The sequence below is a fragment of the Cajanus cajan genome, chromosome 9 (assembly GCF_000230855.2).
Source record: "Cajanus cajan strain Asha chromosome 9, NIPB_CcT2T_4, whole genome shotgun sequence".
NCBI classification, from domain to species: Eukaryota; Viridiplantae; Streptophyta; class Magnoliopsida; order Fabales; family Fabaceae; genus Cajanus; species Cajanus cajan.
This window is the reverse complement of record NC_138525.1, coordinates 49,522,091-49,541,954: the sequence shown is the minus strand read 5'-3', so window position 1 is coordinate 49,541,954 and position 19,864 is coordinate 49,522,091. Positions and strand designations below refer to the sequence as shown.

The 19,864-nt window shown below is 29.4% G+C and overlaps 1 long non-coding RNA gene across 1 annotated transcript; it reads left to right on the top strand.

Moving 5' to 3' along the window:
* The first annotated feature begins 2,303 nt into the window (after nucleotides 1–2,303).
* On the top strand, nucleotides 2,304–19,732 carry LOC145951655 (uncharacterized). The gene is made up of 4 exons (XR_014429527.1): nucleotides 2,304–3,704; nucleotides 12,029–12,131; nucleotides 15,238–18,512; nucleotides 18,600–19,732. It is a non-coding gene; the product is annotated as an uncharacterized LOC145951655 (long non-coding RNA).
* The last annotated feature ends 132 nt before the right edge of the window (nucleotides 19,733–19,864 follow it).

Below are 19,864 nucleotides of genomic sequence, written 5' to 3'. Positions count from 1 at the left end.
TACTCTTGTAAATAATGTGTAACGGATTCTCTTTACGTGATTTTTATAAAAAAAAAATTATATTTGTGTAAAAAATTCTCGAATATTTAGTATTTTTTTATATTATTATTAATTTAAATATTTCAGTCATGATTAGGTTAAACTATTGAATATTTAAAATAATTCTAGGGAAAAAAATAATTTAATACGTTTCCTATCAACATTCTTCGTACATGTGTCAGGCAGAACATGTACATTAACTGCCACAATATAATCTGGTGCCACTTCTACAAAATTACCCCGAATATCAATAATTTATGTTTATTGTCTTTTTCAGTTTTTTGTCAATTTTGTTACTTTACAAGTTTACATATTTCCTCCTCTTTTCATTGGATAACTTATAAGCCAGAAATGGTATTTGATTAGTCTGATCCATCATCTGCAAGAGATGAAGGCTTAGAATTTTTCTTTTTGTTGGAAAAACAAACAAGAAAAGATGGTGATAAGAAAGATACGTCGTCGATCATCAAACCACAAATCTTAGGATATGGTATTCTTGAGGCCGAAAAAAATCTTAAGATAAAGTGAATGAACTCAACAACGACCCAACCAACTTTTTATTTTATTTTTATTTTTATGGAACTAGATATTAAATAAGGTATTGAAAAATCAAAGACATGATAAGCCTAATCAAGAATAGGCTTTAAGCCTTTAAGTCTAAGTGACTCGTAAATATTATTTTTAAAATATGTTTATTTGGTCAGTGAGTTATAGCTTTTAATTATATAGAAGTATATAATAAATTTAAAGTCTAATAGAAAGCACCGTAACAAATATAAAAAAAAAATATTTATTTTATCTAATAAGTTAAATTATTCTTGTTGTACATTTGCTATAAATTTGTACATTTTCTATAGGAATTTAATCATAGAAAGAAATAAGGTGATCTTACACTAACATCACACGCTTAGACATGTACGTTGCAACACATTCTGAGCATCATGTTGCAATCAAAGAGGCTGAATGTTGCTTTTCTAGGAGTTTAAATATTTGTCTTTAGTGGCTATTTTCCCTTTTTCTTTATTCCTTTTTAGCTCATGTAACAAAAAAATGCAATCGTTTTCCTGTCAAAAATAAAATCTCAAGACTTTTTAGGTACCAAGTATTTACTTATTACTAATATGATCTTTACATCTACTTTGTTTACTCAAAAGTATTAGAAATCGAATTAACATGGAACCAAAATGATACGAATACATAAAATTTCAGTTTTTCTCGCTCAAATATCCCTAATGATATTAAGGTGGAGTTTGATAACCAATTTTTTTTTTTTTAATTTTACAAGAATTTTAAGTTGAGAATCTTGATTTCTTATGTTTAATAGTTTTTTTATATAAAAAAAAAGGATTATAAGAAATATAATTTTGTGATATTCTATTACACTTTCTCAAAAAAAATTCCTTTAAAAGGGGTGAGGATTTAATTTTTTCGAATTATAAGGAAAGTTATATATATATATATATATATATATATATATATATTATAGTTTTTTTAAATAAAAAATATTTTCTTTTTCTTTTTTTTTCTATTTTTCTTTTGCTCTTCATCTTTATCCTTTTATTTTTTTTTTACTTTCTATCGCTCCCTCACTCTCACGCCTCTTCCATTCCTCTCCCATATTCTATTTCTCTTTTTTTTTGTATCTCATTATTTCTTGATTTTTTAATTTTAATAATATTATTAAAGTTTATTTTGTTTTTACATTTTAAAGATATTTGTTAACATTTATTTATTTATTTTTATTTTTTAATAATGTAGCATTTTTTATTTTTTGTCGAATTATGTATTTAAATAATATTAATAACTTTTCAACTTTTTAAAATAGTTTAATGTTATATTTGTAATATGATTTAAGTAAAAAAATATTTTAATAAAGAATATTTCAGTAAAAAATATTATTATATCTAGGAATATAATATTGTAACTAAACATTAAAAATTTTAATTTTCAAGAATCCTGGATGAATATTTTCATAAACTTTTATGAGTAACTAAATATATTTTAACTATTCCCAGGATTTGCAATTTTTACATGATTATTAGGTTTGAAAAAACTTCTTCCCTACTAAACATCTTTTAAGAGTAAAATAAATGACATTCTCCAATTCGGATTCTCAACTCCCAAGACATTAAATCACCAATCATTCAACTCAATTAAGCTACAGGAAGGATCTAAAAGGAATTTGTCGAGTCAAAAATAGAAAGAACTTCTCTAACTTTATAGTCCCTTTCTTTAACTTCTCTCTAAGTTTTCTTAGGATATGAACTTCTCTCTAAGTTTTCTTAAGATATGAACTTATAAAGCTTACATCTTAAGAAAAATCTTATATGTCATTCTCTAAACTTTGTTAACTTAACTCAATCTAAAACTATCTCAACAACAACTTAACTCTTTAGGATCTATTAACCCTTAGAGCTCTAAAGTAATAACAATTACAATAATTCAATAATTAATCAATATATATATATATATATATCATATAATTAATTAATAAAGCTTAAAATTACACAGTGTTACAAGATTGACTCATTTTTTATACATTATATTAATTTTAAGGTAAATTATATTTTTAGTCTCTTTATAATATCAAATTTGCAACTTTGATCTCTTTATTTTTAGTTTCCAAATTCGAGTCCCCTAATTTTGTAAAATATGTAATTTTTGTCCTATAGTCAAATATTCATCTATTGATTATTAACATTATAACATTAATTTTGATTTGACATTAAATAGATGACATAATTATAATATTTAATAATATTTATATTAAACACATTTTAGATTCTCATTTTCACCTCATTTATTAGTTTAATGGATAAAACTGAGAATTAAAAGTAAAATTTAATTTAAATATTATTAAATTTTAATTATCATGTCATCTTTTAATTTATATTATGACTAACATTGTGATCTTAATTATTAATGGATGAAATGAAAAGATTCAAATTACAAATTTTATAAATTTAAAAAATTAAAATTACGTAATTAAAAATAAAAATAAAATAAAATTAAAATAGTGAAAAAGATTAAAATTGTAAAAATTGTATAGTTAAACCTTAAAGTAAAAAAGTATAAAATTTAAATTTAGGTATATTTTATAATATATATTAAAATAAATAATTTTATTATAAATATAATATTTTTTTGAAGGGAATTATAAATATAATATTAAAAAATATTAATAATAGATAAATTTTTATCAGTAACACTCAATAAATCAATATAATTTATTATTTTTAAAAAATATTATATTAGATATTAAATGAGTCTAGAAGAACCTAAATCCGTTATACTCGCCCCTGAATTGAAGCAGTGGCAGTGGGAGTGAGTGGGATATATAAGCAGAGAGAAGGAGCGGGTACTGATAAATTGATAAGAATACAGCAGCGCAAAAGCTTTTGATACGATTTTCATCGTCTTGTGCTTTTGTGCGTTTTGCGTTGAGATTTTCATCGGACATAGAGAATGGGGAGAATATTTTGGATACGATATTGGAAGAAGATAAGGTGGACCACGTTGCTATGAATATCATTGATGCGGAAGAACGGAATTCGTGCAGGAGCAGGAACAGTGCCATTCCCGAAATGCTGAGTAAGTACCTTGGGCGCAAATCTAACAGGAGAAAAAGGAGAAGGGTTCCTCAAAAGATCCCTCCACGTTAACAGGTTTTAACCCTCGTCCTTATTTTTTTTCTCCATAATTTGTTTAACCGGATATTGTTGAAAATTAATCTTATAATTTAAATTTTAAATTATATATATCAGATAAAATATATAGATACAAGATAAAATATTATAATCTCAACTGCGTGTGGTTTAGCGGTAGGGGCGGTTGATCCATGCTTAAGTAATGTCAGAGATTTGAATCTTGCCTTGTGTATTCAGTCGCGTTAAATCTTGGGGCCAACTATCCCACCCTTTGAGATATCTCCCAAGGAAGATACTTCAAGAACGAACAAAAAAAGAAGATAAAATATTATAAGATTGTGTCTAATTATTTAAAAAGAGAATATAACTTTTTTTTTTATATATTTAATGGTATAATAATCTATTAAAAAGTAAAAATAGAATATGTTATATATAATTTGCAGTTCGATTACCTTTCTAGTATCTGGACCAAGTCTTGGATTTTAATTTTTATTTAATTTATTTTTTCTTTTATCTATATAACTTATTATTTTAAGTTGGTTTTCGTACGTTATATTGTTTGATGATTGCTTGCTGCAGGTTGCTGTCGCTATTAGATTTTATTTTATTATGCTACATAGAGGTGGTTTTCTCTCTTTAAATACTATGTGTGAATAATGTAAAATATACAACATACATCACAAAAATAAAAATTATCTTTCCTTCAAAATTTTATAATACCTTTTGTAGTTGTATTCGAAAACCTTTCACATCACACAAATAGTTTAACAAATTGATGTATCTTAAGAAAGAATTACACTATAAAATTCAAACTATTAAAGTAATGGAGATGTTTTTTCTTTATACAATCTTTTGTTATACGAAAATTGTTTGGGTTATAAAATGCTTTTGATATGAAATATGGTTCTCTTGAAAAAGGTTTAAGATGATACTCTTATGAAAAAATATTTATTTTCAAATGAAAGATGAAAAATATTTTTCAAATCAAGTTTATAAATTTGAAAACATTATTTATGACATGAAGATGAAAGAAATTATTTTTTGTCACATTATGTTTGCTAGTTTTTTAATTTCTAAATTACTTCCTACTTGGTCTGAATTTGCAAGACTTAAGCATAAATTTGATTATTTTATTTTTGATGATTTATTGATTTCTTTGTAAATTAAAGATAAGCATCGTGTTTAATAAAAAGATTATCATAAACCTCATTTTCGAGCTAAGACTCATTTAGTGGAGAATTCTAATAGGCCTAAACAAAAGTCTTTTAAAAAATCTAGTTTTTTTTTTAAAATAAGTTTGGTCAAAGCTCCCATTTCTCAAAAAATAAAAACAAGGTTTTTAATAACAATAGACCAAAGAGTAAAACTCAAATAAATGAGTCATTTTGCTCTGGCTATGGGTGAATCAATCAATTTGTCAAGGACTATTTTCATTGTTTTTGTTAACAAAAAAAAATTGCAATTGATCCAAAATCATCCTCTCAGCTTCAAGCTAATGTTATTATAGCTAAAGTTAGTTTGGATTCTCCATCTATTAAGTATCATGTTGCTGACTCACTAGCCTAGAGTTGAATTTTATTTATAACTCATGATTGATTGATTGACTGTGGTATTAATGTTCATGTGTGTTGATAAAAAAAATATTCTTTTTATATCATGAATGTGGCTCACATATTGTGAGCATGAAAAATGGGAGCTTAGCACGCATTATCAGTCTAGGTTGAATAGAATTAGAATTATTTTCTGAAAATTGTCTTGTCTTAGATGAAGTTTTTCGTGTTTTTGAAATTAAAAAATATTGATTATTGTTCCTTTATTAGTTTAACAAAGTTTTAAAGTTGTTTTTAAATCTAATAGAGTTGTAATTTCTCAACATGATTCTTTTGTTGGCAAAAAATATATTTGTGATGGTTTATTCAAACTTAATCTCATGTCTTCTTTTATTAACAAACATACTAACATTTCTTCATCATCTATTATAGATGTTGAATGTTGTGATACTTTGCATGGTAGACTTTAGCTTGTTAACTTGAAACCTATTAGAAGAATGATGTCTCTTGATCTTATTCCTAAATCTTTTAGTGAATTGAAAAAAAAAATGTGAAGTTTGAGTTCAAGGTAAATAACCTAGAAAAACCTTTCAAAATTGTGTTCAAAAGGAAATTTGTTTGCTTGAACTTATTCATAGTGATATATGTGATAACAATGATATGTTAACTCGTGGTGGAAAGAAACATTTTATTACTTTCAGTGATGACTTCTCGAAATATTGTTATGTGTATTTAATAATTCATAAAAGTGTTTGATAAATTTTAAGTTTATAAAATAGATGTTGAAATGGGTTAATATTTTGAATTACATGGTAGTATTTATGAAATTACTTCATCCTATGCCCATTAATACAATGGAATTGATGAAAGAAAAAATTGTAATTTGTTAGACATGATAAATGTCATGCTTATAAGTTTTGGCCAACTTGATAACTTATGGGGGAATCTTTGTTTACTGTATATCATATTTTAAATAAAATTCCTTATGAAAGTAAGAATTTCACCAATATTTTTCTTTAATTTTATATTAGAGTCAAATGGTGTAGAAACAAATTTCACATAAAAATAATTAAACTTCTTTAACATTTTTTCAAAAAATAATATCTTTAAATTTCATAATTATATTATTAGAAATTCCAGTAATTTTAGAGTTAATAACTAAAAATCTATAAGTAATACTATGCAAAAAAAAAAAAAAAAACCAAGAAAAACACAATTAACATCCTTGAGACCAATTTTCCTTTTCTTATTAAGAGGAATATTCACCATTGAGATATTTCAAATTTGGTTTTCTATTTTTTCAAAGTTCATAAAGGGTTTTATAAAAAATTTTATAAGCAATTATATTTAGAACATGACATATAGTAAACAAAGATTCTCCCCACAAATTATTAGGCAAACCAAAACTTGTAAGCATAACATTTATCATAGATAACAAAGTATATATATATATTTTTCAATAATTCCATTGAATTGAGGAGCCTAAGGTGGAATAACTTCATGAAAAATACCATGTGATTCAAAATATTCACATATTTCATTAGAGGCATGTTCCCTTCTCTATCAAAATGAAGGATTTTAATTTTCCTTTTTAATTGATTTTCAATCTCTACTTTATAAACCTTGAATTATCAAATAATTCACTTTTATGAATTATTAAATACACATAACAATATTTTGAGAAGTCACTAATAGAAATTAATAAAATGTCTTTTTCCACCACGAGTTAACACACCATTGTTATCACATATATATCACTATGAATAAGCTCAAGCAAATAAGTTTCCTTTCAAACACAATATTGAAAAAGTTTTTCTAGATTGTTTAGATTGAACACAAACTTTATATTTTTGTTTCGATCCACTAGGAATAAAATCAAGAGTATCATTCTTCTAATGGATTTCAAGTTAATATGCCAAAGTCTACCATGTCAAGTATCGCAACATTCAACATTTGAAACAAATGATGAAGAAATACTAGAATGTTTGTTAATTAAAGACGACATGAGATTATGTTTAAACAGACCATCACAAATATATCTTTTGCTAACAAAAGGACCATGTTACAACTCTATTAGATTCAAAAACATATATAAAACCTTGTTGAACTAATAAAGCAAGACTAATCAATTTTTTTTTTCTAATTCCAAAAACATGAAAAACTTAATCTAAGACAAGAAAAATTTCAAAAGATAATCCTAATTCTACTCGACTTAGACTAATAAAATGTGTTAAGCTCCCATTTCCTTTGTTCACAGTACTTAAGCCATGTTCCCGATATGAAAAGAATAATTTTTTTCACATAACATTAACTCTAGAATTAATCTACCAATCATTTGGGTTATAAATAAAATTCAACTCTTGGCTAGTGACATGATACCTGTTAGATAGGAAATATGAGCTAGCATTAGTAGTAATAACATTAGCCCAAAGTTGAGAGGATGATTTTGGATTACATGCAATATCTTTTGGTTGATAATGACAATGAAAACAGTCCTTAGCAAAATGATTGTTTTGCCCACAAACAAAGCAAAATGACTCATTTTCTTGAATTTTACTCTTTGGTCTAATTTTGTTATTAAAAACTTTGTTTTTTACCTTTTGAAAAATAAGCAAAATTAATTTTTAGAAAAAATAGATTTTTTTGAAATGCTTTTGTTTAGGTTTATTAGAATTTTCCACTAAATGAGACTTAGCTTGAAAATGAGGTTTATGAGAATCCTTTTGTAAAAGATGGTGTTATCTTCAATTTGCAAGGAAACCAATAAGTCATCTAAAGTAAAATAATCAAGTTTATGTTTAAGTTGCAAATTTAGACCAAGAAAGAGACGCTTTAGAAATTAAAAGACTAACAAACATAATGTCACACAAAATAATTTCTTTCATCTTCATGTCATAAATAATGTTTTCAAATTCATTAACATGGTCTGAAAAAAGTTTTTTTATCTTTTATTTGAAAATTAATCATTCTTTCACAAAAGTATCATCTTAAATATTTTTTTAGTAGAACCATATTTCAATTTAAGAGCACTCCATAATTGTAAAACAATTTTTGTATGACAAAATATTTTATAAATATTATCATATAGAGCGCTAAAATTGCAATTGCAATCACGATAGAAATCTATCACTAGAAATATCACTAGAAAAGCTAATTTTAACCAAAGCACCGTCAATTTTTTTTTTCTATTTTTTCATTTAAAATAATATAAAATAAACCCTACTCAATAAGTCAAAATTTCATTGTTGTCACGATTAATTATTTTTAGCTTACTACTCAAAGACTTTAAAACATTCATTGCAGACATGTTAATATCGAATAAGAAAAGAGCTATCTCTCTAAAATTGTTGAAAAAATTAAGAGTACAAATAAATAAATATTATATTTATCAAGAAAGTCAATATCATGAACACGATAAATACTTCAAATAAAAAAAAACAAAATAATTAGTAACAACCAATTAAACATAAAAAGTAAATTAAATTTAAGAATAGTAAACGTGAAGTATTATTCTTAGAGAGAAAAAATTCTTATTAACTAGTAGTTTGAACTTTATATTACGCCCTTCTCCATATTGTTTATGTGTAACTAGAGGGATCTAGACACTTCGTGTCCCTAATAATTATACACAGACAACATATTATAAGGTTAAGTGTAATTATTCAAAGAATATATATTTTTTTTATATTTGAAGGGTATAATGGTTCACTCAAATGTAGAGACCAAAAATAGTTTCATATTTCAATATTCCTTTATAATATGTATAGATGAAATATTTCTGAACTAAAATACGTTGCTCCAAAAATATTTAATAATATTAAAAAAATTTGAGTGAGAGATAACTTTCACTTTTGTGATGTATGTTATATATTTTACGTTTCCTCGCATGGTATTTATAGAAAGAAAAACACCTCTGTGTATCTCCACAAAATAAAAACCGTGAAAGCGTATTGTGTCGCAAGATATGCACCAACGTGACCAACCAAGAGCAACTTGCATTCTGTAGAAAAAGCATCGTGCAACAACCAACAATACAACGTAATAAAACCAACTTAAAATAATAAGTTAAATGGATAAAAAGAAATTAATTATAAAAAAAAACTAAAATCCAAGACTTGGTCTAAGATACTAGAAACTAGAAAGGACCGGCCGCACATTGTACGTAACAAAAGTTAAAAGAATAATAACTAGAATATTAATTAAATTTAAATGGACATATATAATTTAAATTTTAAATTATAACATTAATGTTCAACGAAGTATAGTATCATACGTTGTTATTTTATCAAGTTGAAACTTCACTTGGTAATTTATTTAAGAATATATTACTAAATTCTACGTTAAATGTATATGTATATTATCAAATAAATACAAATTTTCGCTACATGAATTCTCCTAAATTTAAACTTAGTAGAGTTTAAATTTCACCTGATAATATATTTAAGTGTGTATTATACTATTATTAAGTTCTGCGTTAAATTTAAATGAATATTACCGAATAGATACAAATTCTTGTGACATCAATTCTGCTAAATATAAACCAAAGAGAGTTGAAATTTCACCTGATAATATATTTAAGTGTATATTATTGAGTTGTGCGTTAAATGTAAATTCAATATTACCCAATACATACAATTTCTCGTTTCATCAAATTTTGCTAAATTTAAACCAAACAGACACAAAATTAACTACACACGATTACTGTGCACTGGCTATTCTCATGGTGACAGTGATTCTTCCATGGAATCACACATTCAACAATTTTACTTCAGTGAAGAGATATGAAGACACAGGGTCTAGATGGGACTCACTTGATGACAAATGAGTCTCACCTAGGCTTTATGTCTTCTTTTGTCGCTGCATGTACAGTGGCTGACGAGAATCCGTGTCCATCATGAATTGAAACATAGCTCATTGCTTTTTCCTTATCCATGTAAATAATGAGTGGTCCAATGCATGAGGCTCCCACCTAATGGGGGTATGAGAAAGATAGATGTGTGCAAACTTTGTAAGTTGGAAGGTTGTTTTCAGATTTTAAACTACTACCATCTTTGCTTCACAAGACAACAACCTTATTATTGTGACGGCTAGACATTCAATAAGGTAATTAAGGTCATTGTTTAGAGTCTCTAAATTTACAAGATTTTTAATTTTTTTTAATAGTAGTATTATTAATATAAATTAATTTTTAAAAAATTAATATTTGAGATAAGGCCCAATATTTTATAAGACACATATTTTACATATTTTATATATCTTATTTTCTTATTAAAATTACTTAAAAGCCAATAACCTATTTATTAGTTTTATAAATGAAAAGTCACTTAATGGACATTACTACTTATTTTTGTCTTTTATAGATGGTAGATTTTCAACCTCTTTATTTTCTCTCTAGTCTATCTCTTTCTTATTCTCTCTCTATTTTCATCTTCAATTCCTTCTTCACGTCTAATTTGAGAACTTGACTAGGAGTAATACGGTCCTACTCTGCCTTTTTTCTTGATTGATTCCTACTCTGTAAGATCCTTAAAACTTAATATAATTCTGGGTGCTGATTTATTCTTTGTTTGCTTTTTCTACCAAACGGTGGAAAATTTTACAAGAAAATGTATCTAAGTTTTCAGTTAAATCACTATCTCAAACTAGATGGGAATGTAGAATTGAAAGCATCAAAGCCATAAAGTTTCAAGCGCCAAAAATAAGGAATGCACTTGTTTAATTATCGAAAACTAGTGAAGATCCTAAGATAAAGAGCGAAGCAATGTGTTTAGCAACTTATGAGATGAAGAATTTTAAATTTTTTATTAGGAATGAATATTTGGTATGATATACTTTTTGCGGTTAATTCTGTAAGTAAGATCATGCAATCTAAAGATATGCATATAGATATTGCTATAGATCACTTCAGAGGCCTTATAACTTATTTAAAAAATTATAAGGAAAATGGTTTTGCATTTGCATTAGAATCCACCAAAGAAATGGTTATTGAACTGGATATAGAGCCTAAGGTCAATGAAAAACCTAAGATTCATAGGAAAAAAAATATTTGGATGACATTGATAGTGACGAAATAGCTCATTCTGTTGAAGATTCTTTTCGCATTGATTATTTTTTGTATATATTAAATCAATCTATTTCTGCTATTGAGAGTCAATTTGAACAATTTTTAGAATATGAAAACATGTTTGGTTTTTTATTTGATTCAAAAAAATTTAAAAATTTAGGAGAAGATGAATTGAAAAAATATTGTATCAAACTTGAAAAGATTGAGTTTTTATGACCTTTCTGATATTGATGGCCTTGATTTGTTTTCAGAATTAAATTTATTGAAAGAAATTCTAACAAATGAAATTAACACACCATTAACAATATTGAACTATATAAAAAAATCATGTTCTTTTTCAAATACATACATTGCTTATAGAATATTATTAACATTACATGTATCTATGTTAACTGCCGAAAGAAGTTTTTCAAAATTAAAATTGATTAAATCATATTTAAGATCAACTATACTACAAGATAAATTAAATGGTTAACTATATTATCTATTAAGAGTGAGATGTTATAATTACTTCATTATAAAACTTTAATAAATAATTTTAAAACTCAAAAAGCTAGAAAAATAACATAAAAATTATTAGGCTATATTAATATAGGTCCCTGTCTTAATTTTTGCTTAAGGCCTCAAAATTCTTAGATACGCCCCGATTGTTGTAAATTTGTAACCAAACTTATCCTCAAAGAAAGATGAATTTTATAACTACTAGTGAATTTTGTACCCTTTTTCAGGTTTGTGATACATGCATGTCGGCGAATGAAAGAGAAGTCATACATGGTATATACAGCTGCTGCTTGCCTTGGGGTTTCTGCAATAAGTGATATCTTTAAAGAGGTATTGGAACCCTATCATGCAATGCAATGTTGATTTCATGTTGAAAACTTTTATTCTTTATTAGTTGGTCAGCTTTCTATGAAATATCATGTCCCATTTGGAGGTTGGGAAACAATTTAAGACAGGTAATGATATTTTTGGTAACTAAATGTGCTGACTGTCCATTACTTAAGTATCTTGACTTACTTCACACTTGTTGTCTGTTCTCCTTCTTGCGTTAATTTCATAATTCAAAACACTTTCTGTTCTTTTAATTGTATTTATTGCTAGTAATGATTGGATATGGATATGGTGGTTTGAATTCGGTGGGTTACAGTGAGCCACTGACTTATGGTTCTCTACACCATCAACACTTCTATTGATACTTTATGGATGTTCCTATTTGTGGCTTATCACCGGCTCTCTAGCCTCTCCCTGTTTCATCTCCCGCAGGAATGTGCATTGCATTATTTTTTTTAAAATAAATTGATCCTTTTTTTTTAATTTGTTTTCCTTTTAATATTTTCCCTTACTCAAACAGAGGTGAGGTTTTTACTCGCTGTTGTAAGGAAAGGTGAGAGTTCGATTCTACCTGATATGGATCAGCTGATTATGCTGATCTACTCTTCATAGTGCCATACAACCATTCATAATCTCTGTTGTGTACCATGTTGTATCTAACATTGCAGATTTTTATAAGAGATCATTTCAGTCCTCTGCCTGAGCTTTGATGTTCTTGGCTGATGAACCACTTCAATTATTTAATTATTTTGAAGGTTGATATCTATTTCGTCTCTTCATCTTGCTCTCCTAAATGGAGCAGCCAACAAAGTCAGCCAAAACTGGATCTCTCTAAATATGCATAATATTATTTTCTTGAGGGCTATCTAAATTTCATATGACAGGACTTTTGTTTCATAATGTTGTAGTGGTATCATTCTTTGTTTAGTTTCAACTATATATATGAATAGTTAAAGTTAAGGGGAAAATTGGTGAATCAAAGATAATATTTTGGTATAAACTTTAAACATGCTAGGCATTTTCCTTATGACTGGGATGGCGAGCATTCGGTTAATAAGTTTGCCCTGATAAATGTAGTGGAATCACGCTGAACTGAAAGTTGAATTTAATTGCACATGCACTCCTTGTAGGAGAATCTAGTCGTCTGTACAAGGAAAGGGAGAGAGGGTTATTCACAACAGCATTAATTCTATGTGCAGTTAGGGAAAGGTGACAAACACGATAGAATTTTGGTTAGAGGGTCTGATATTAAAAAGTGAAGGGCAAAAAGAGGATGGTGAGGAAGAATTCACTGAGTGTGGATAGGCGGATAGCAGACCCTCAAAATGCGCTCTTTCTTTCATTTTCAGTGAGAGGTATGTATATTTGTATAGGTCTTCCCTGAACTGATATCTCTATAATATCAGAGGAGAGAAGTGTTTTCGGTTGTTTCTTTGATAAAACTATACCTGAATTCCAGGTTCCTAATCGGAACTATGGTAATGGAATTCTTTTACCTAGAGTGGGAAATGTAATAGGTACTACGTAGGCAGAGTTGAGGACCTATTGTGTTTCTGTAGCAATTTACAAGGTTGGTGACCACTAGACTTGTAGAATAAATGGCCACATTAACAAAAATGAGATTAATAGTTCCTCGTCAGCCTACTGCATCTTTGGTATAATAAGGGATTCTGTTTTTATAATAAATTTGAAAAGGAATTCTTTTGTTTTTAACAGCCTACCCTCTAAATTTTTGAAGGTTTAAATAAAGCTAGGCGCCTGGGAAAGTATAGTTTAATTCCAATGATATCACTTGCTCAAACTCTTTTAAAAAAAACTTTAGAATAAATTTTAAATCCTCCTCTCCTTTTCTCCACACGCTCTGTGTGCACACACAAAAGAAGAAAAACCCCTCAAAAACTTGTTCTCCATGTACTGCATGACGAAGTAGCATTTTTGGTTCATAAATCTTGTATGTGCATATTTACTAATTTACTGATTAGAACAAAACAACCCCCACTTGCCACTTTGCAAAGATATCTCCTCTGAAATTTTTGTTCCTGACATGTGAGGTAAGCATAAACTTGATGTAGAAAATTGTTGATGACTCTCATGGTTAAATGAATTTTCAAATTGCTGGCCAAAAAATGGGGGAGATTTTGTTTTTTATATTGTTATTTCTCTAATATTGCTTTGTTCTTCTGGCCGAGACTACTGAATAGTTAGGGGCAGCCTCTTCCATTAAACATAGTTTGTGCAGCTATCTTGATGTGAATCTGATGGGAGCACTCAAAGGACTTGGAGGACCAATGACTAGGGTTTTCTTAGTGGGTGTTTTTAGTACTTGTAATTAGTAAATAAAGGCCTAAAACTCTTGTTAAAGTGGCTGCCAACTCTTGTTTGGGCTGCACCACTTATTGGGCTAGTTATTAGGCAAGTTGTTTTTAGTTAAATAAGGTCCAAAACCTTTGGGATGAATCAGCCATGAGGCATACCAAAGGGTGCACGAATTTAGCATGTGCTTTTAATGTTTTGTCATTAGTGGTCATAATTGTTAGGCTTAGTGGAGTTCAACAATTGCCCACTAAAGTGATTTTTTTAATGTTTTGTCATTAGTGGTCATAATTGATAGGCTTAGTGGAGTCCATTAATTGCCCACTAATGTAAGTGAAAGGTCTTGGTTGTAAGCGTATAAGCTGCCCCACTGGGATGAATAAAAGATAGACAAGAATTTGAGTTTTAATAAAAAAAAACTAAGTGAGAGTGATTCTCCAATTGTTCTTGAGTGATTCAAGAATTTGGGCATATCAAAGGATCATCCACAATTCTTTGTGTGAAGCCTTCCTTGGAAGAGTGATTCTTCCTCCATTCCTTTACCGTTTCCTTTCCTCCATTTCTTACCTCAATCCATATTTTTTTATATTAATTTATTAATTATGAAGTTTCAAACCTAGATAGATGTTAAGTCTCAATTTTACCTCTTTTTGGATGAGACTTATTGAACAAATTCCACTCATCCTTTGAATCATTGCAATATAATTGTTCTCTTTTTGGTTCATTTTGCGTGCAGATATAACTAACCCAAATTCAGCTAACAATACCTTAATACACCTCATTTTTTGTGCAGGTATTGAGCTAGAGATTTGAGGATTGAAGATCTTTGGGATTGGAAACATAAGGAGCCAAGGAGCAGAGCAGAGTGGCTGCGCCGGGCGCAAGATGACGCCGCGCCGGGCTTGAGAAGAACAGAGCAGTGGACTTCTGGAAGTCATACATGTGCCGGGCGCGAGACTCCACCACGCCGGGTGTGATCGAGGCAGAGAGTACCTCAAAACTCTCTGGAATGAATTGCGCCGGGCTTAATAGAGAATTGCGCCGGACGCGCTCTAAGGCAGAGAATGCTTGAAAGCCTCTGGAAGACACTGCGCCGGGCGTAAAAAGTAATTGCGCCGGGCTTATAATGAGGTAGAAAGTGCTCAGAAGACGCTGCGCCAGGCGCGAAGACTTAGGCGCCGGGCGCGAAACCCTAATCTGACCTCCCAGGCTCGTATTTGAAGCCATTTTCGAGGGTTTCTCCCTCATTCTCACATTGGGCGCCTCCAGGAGCTGCGGAAGGGATTCTCAGGGCTTGGGATCGTCCGTGTGCGGATCTTTCCTTCGGTTCTTCATCCTCCTTTCATCTCTATTTTGTATTTGCCCTCTTTGTTGAGTGGTTTCATCCATTTTGTGGGGTTAGATGTAGCCAACATACTCTATTGTAATCCTTACGTTTTCAATGATATATATATTTGCTGTTTCATTCATTGTTGTGTTTGTTTCTTTGCTTAATGCTTGCTTTGGATTGATCACCCTTTGCATGATTTAAGGTTCCATTGAGTATTGCGAAATACCTTTGAAATTAGTTCTGGAACATATGCCTAGTGGAGATTGTATCTAGGGATAGAGCTTGACCTATTAGTAGTCTTAAACCCTAGCCCGTAATGCAGGTGTAGGTATTGGGTACTCAAGGGATTGATATTCAATATCCGCACCTAGGCTCTTTTTCTAAGGGATTAGGTTTGAGTAAACTTATGGGTTGACTAAGCAATGAATTTAATAAGAGATTAAGGATACATTAGTGTTACGTTCGGTGAAATCTGACCCCCACAGCCTCACAATACCATTATCCCATTTCTACTCTTTCCCATTCTAAAACTAATCTTTTTATAGTTTTAACATTCCAATAGTCATGCTCTTCATCTCACATTTACATGACAAACTATAAATTGGAATTATTCTTTAGTCACGAATAGTCAATAAATGCTTATTTTACCTTCTAATCCCTGTGGATACGATATTTTTACTACTTGAACAGCCGGTATACTTGCCGTGTTTGAGACCGTTGATGGAATTAAACTGATTTACAATTATAACAAAAGTACTTCAACGGAAATCTGAACAATAGATCCGTAAAACGAATCCATCCCTCTGGATTCATATCATTTGGTATCAGAGCTTCGGCTCTGGGTTTGAATGGAAATGGAAATTTACTATACAAGATGTTTGGTTGACGACTCTCTGTTTTTGGTCGCAGTAGATGAATTCAATTTCAAAAATGTTGTGAGCAGCAGGGCGATTGAGAAATTATGTCTGCCCACTACAAATGGACAAGCAATGATTAAATTCTCTATTAGAAAATATGAAGATGAAGTTCTTTGTGATATTGCCCCCATGGAGACATGCCATATGTTATTAGGGAGGCCATGGTTGTACAATAAAATTATAAATCCTGAACGACCTTCTATTTCTTTTGTGCATGGTGGACGAAGGATTAAGTTGATATGTCTATCATCCGACGCTGTACATGAGGATCAACTGAAATTGAAAATAAAGATAGCAAAAGAAAGAGAAGAGAAAATGAGAGAAGAAGATGAGATACACAGAGAGGAAAATGACAACTCTAACGTTACATTTTCTTCTTTTGATGTGTCAACTATACAGGAACAGGAACACAAGTTTTCTTGTTTGAAGAAGCATGTCAACATCATTCCTAATGCACCTTTATACATTCTGCCCACCTCTCAAAATAAAATTCAAGAGACCTTGCACCTGGAAGATGAAGTTGATTTGTTGTTTGAAGTTACAATTTTCCAAAGTTACCACTTGAATGGGATTCAATTCCTATTCATTGAGTATGTTTGTGGTTATGAGTTTGAAGAGGTTTTATTTGTTTCGTTGATGATTAATAACTTACCAACAGGTGAAGCTAGAGATGGATACAAGCGAGATGTCTTCGACCCAGGAGGAAGCATTTGCATTTCTGTAGTAGTTAGTAAATTAAATAAATTAGAAAATAAATAAAGCCTTAAGATTCGGGACGAATCTTCTCAAAGAAGGAGGGTATGATGTGAATCTGATGGGAGCACTCAAAGGAGTTGGAGGACCAATGACTAGGGTTTTCTTAGTGGGTGTTTTTAGTACTTGTAATTAGTAAATATAAAGACCTAAAACTCTTGTTAAAGTGGCTGCCAACTCTTGTTTGGGCTGCACCACTTATTGGGCTAGTTATTAGGCAAGTTGTTTTTAGTTAAATAAGGTCCAAAACCTTTGGGATGAATCAGCCATGAGGCATACCAAAGGGTGCACGAATTTAGCATGTGTTTTTAATGTTTTGTCATTAGTGGTCATAATTGTTAGGCTTAGTGGAGTTCAACAATTGCCCACTAAAGTGGTTTTTTTAATGTTTTGTCATTAGTGGTCATAATTGATAGGCTTAGTGGAGTCCATTAATTGTCCACTAATGTAAGTGAAAGGTCTTGGTTGTAAGCTTATAAGCTGCCCCACTGGGATGAATAAAAGATAGACAAGAATTTGAGTTTTAATAAAAAAAAAACTAAGTGAGAGTGATTCTCCGATTGTTCTCGAGTGATTCAAGAATTTGGGCATATCAAAGGATCATCCACAATTTTTTGTGTGAAACCTTCCTTGGAAGAGTGATTCTTCCTCCATTCCTTTACCGTTTCCTTCCCTCCATTTCTAGCATCTAATTTCTTTACCTACATTCCAAAAATTAAGTCCAAGATTGAACCAAAAGATCTTTCTTCAACCCTTGTGCAATTGGGAATTTTATCATATCTTATTGTGTTAAAGAGTTATGTCATTTTGCTCCTAAATAAGTGTTATGAATAATCACTAATTAATGCATAACCAAGATTACTCAGATCATTTTGCTTTGTAATAATTAGTTTCTCTTCTCATTGTTCATCTTGTTTATAATAATGCAGAAGTAATTCAAGCAACCACCTGTGGAAAAGAAAGAGGATTCTTCTCAATGGGAGGCCTCTACATTTGTTAGCGGGCACCAGGGAAATGTTTTTGACATCTTTTCTGTATTGCAAATGCAAGACAAACATGAACCATCAGGTACTGACTGAAGGAAACGTTACTCTGTTCATGACAGATTAAGGATACCTGTTTCTTATGATGATGACCTGCTTGGATTAAGTGCAGATGATGATGCAAGCTGACCCTGGATGAAAATTGAGAAAGGACCTTCATCCTGTGGCAATGTTTTTTTCTTCGTCATAGATGGAAACCTACTGATGCAACCATTCCTCATTCTCTCTTTTAAACATTTTACAACCTTGTTTCTGCTGTTATTACTTTTTGCTTTGTCACCATTGTTTTTGCGTCTGTGAAACAAGTTCACAGATGGAGCATTATTTTCTATTTGGACTTTGTCATGTGTTGAAAGGAGAGGGTATTTAGTATAGTATAAGCTTTTTGAAGCACTTAAAATGGTAATAAAATCATTTTAATGAAAGATATATAGTTGGTTTAAAGTGTCTGGTTATTTAGTATCTTATTAAGAGCTGCATAAGTTTCGTATGGATGATGAATCGGAAATTATTTGTTGCTAGGTGAACCCTCCCACAATTTTATTAAAAAGAGTTAATTAAAAAGAAAGATAAATATAAAAAATAAAAATTTAGTTTAAATTATAAAAATTATAAGATAAAGTGAATGAAATTATAAGAACTAAAAAAATATTTTAACCTAATATTAACCATGTTTGCTTTTGAAAGATAAAACTAATATTTTAGTCTTCTAAATATGAACTATACTATCAAATCAATCATGTAGTTAACATTATTTTGAACTAATTCGGCCAATAAGATTTCATATTTTATAGATTTAATGTTTGTTTTTATATAAATTTATGTGTTTTGATAATTTTATAAGAAATAATTTTTTATTTTTTATAAATAAACTCTCAAAAATATTTTTACAAGTTCTTAAACGGTAATCTTTTTACTTTTTAGTCGATCATTGTGATGAATATCATATCTTTTAGTGATTAAGTGTATGTTTGGATTATAATTAGAAAATTAAGTTGAGTTGAACTTAATTTTTTAAATTTAAGTTTAATTAAAAGTGGGTTAAGTTAACTTGATTCATGTTTGGATACTTTTATCATAAAAACACTTTTATCAACTTTAAAATAAAAGTGACAAACTTGTTGCTTTAATTGAAATGGAGGTTGCAACAAAAAAGTCTATTATTCAATGTAATAAGGAGGAAGACAGTGCGATATTTTGTGACTACTCAAAGAATGTTTAAATATACAAACACTAACCCAAACATACTCTAAACCATTCCAAATCCTTGTGCCCACTTGTTACATGTCCTGTATAAAAAATTTAACGTGTGTTTGGATTATTTTTTAATTCTATTAAAATCAATTATAAGATTAAATCAAAGGTTAACCAACAAAT